Raw genomic sequence first — 1012 nt, 5'->3', positions numbered from 1 at the left:
CTTTTTGTATTTTTAATTACAGAAATGACCAGTAAAATTTGTGTGAACAAACAGAAACAACAGGGAATAATGCTAATGCTATTAATTAAGAATAAAATCACTTTTCTACTCGTTAAGTATGAAACCCCTTTGAGGTCTTAATGGTCTTACCAAAGGTCAAGGGTGGCGTCCACGCTGTAGTCCAGAGACAGCATCTTGGCACTTTCCAAAGAGCATCTGTCCATCGGCAGGAGGCCTATCAGCAGTCTGATATCAAAAACATAAATTACAGTACAATTTTAATGTTGTAATATTTGCATTGCTTACTAATTTATCTAGTATTTCTTAAATTTAAAAAGAGACTCACTTCACAGATGGAGAGATTAAGTATAAAACACAGAGCATGACAGGAATGCAAAGCAGACATTTCAGAGCAATCTTCGTCCTCTGAATGTGTCTGCAGGAAAAAAAAGCCAAAGACAGTCAGATTAGACAGAAAACTCTTAATTCAGAAAATGCAAAGCTGTGTGGCACAATGGCTGAAGCAATTAAGTACTTAAAAGGAAAAAAAGGTGATAGATACCCCATTGTTGAAAAACGCTAGTGTCCAAGCGCTGCAGACCGTCAACTCTCGGCTGAGGGTTCATGGATAAAACAGCAACTCTGAGAGAAGAGCAGGAGGTGTTTCATATTTATCAGTATCAAAGTGATTCTGTGTACGAGCTCGTTGGTTTGAATCCGCCCACAAAAGTACGGCTGAACTGTCCTTTGAAGTGTTTACATATTAGAGTTTATATGTCACGGCCCATGCCTCTCATCCCCCTCCTGTCACTCTGCCAGTACTTCCACTCACCATCCCTCTACTCCACTCTACCTGCAAGCCACGCCCACCTCTTCAGCCAGCTCTGCTCACTCACCTGGCAGCTGCAGCTCATGATCAACCAGCCCTGCATATAAGCCTCTCCAGCACTCTCACTCACTGCCAGATTGTTCTACTGCGTCATGCGAGACTTTCCAGCGTTCTTCTGCCAGA

At 42.2% G+C, this 1012-nt stretch overlaps 1 long non-coding RNA gene across 1 annotated transcript; it reads right to left on the bottom strand.

The window, feature by feature from the left end:
- Nucleotides 1-158: 158 nt before the first annotated feature.
- LOC121967007 lies at nt 159-619 on the bottom strand. Its single transcript, XR_006107642.1, has 3 exons — nt 563-619; nt 347-436; nt 159-246 (listed from the first exon to the last, which is right to left on the bottom strand). It is a non-coding gene; the product is annotated as an uncharacterized LOC121967007 (long non-coding RNA).
- Nucleotides 620-1012: the final 393 nt, after the last annotated feature.

This window comes from Plectropomus leopardus, unplaced genomic scaffold, assembly GCF_008729295.1.
Source record: "Plectropomus leopardus isolate mb unplaced genomic scaffold, YSFRI_Pleo_2.0 unplaced_scaffold26614, whole genome shotgun sequence".
Classification (NCBI taxonomy): Eukaryota; Metazoa; Chordata; class Actinopteri; order Perciformes; family Serranidae; genus Plectropomus; species Plectropomus leopardus.
The sequence above is the reverse complement of the archived record's forward strand: the minus strand, read 5'-3'. Positions and strand labels throughout refer to the sequence as shown.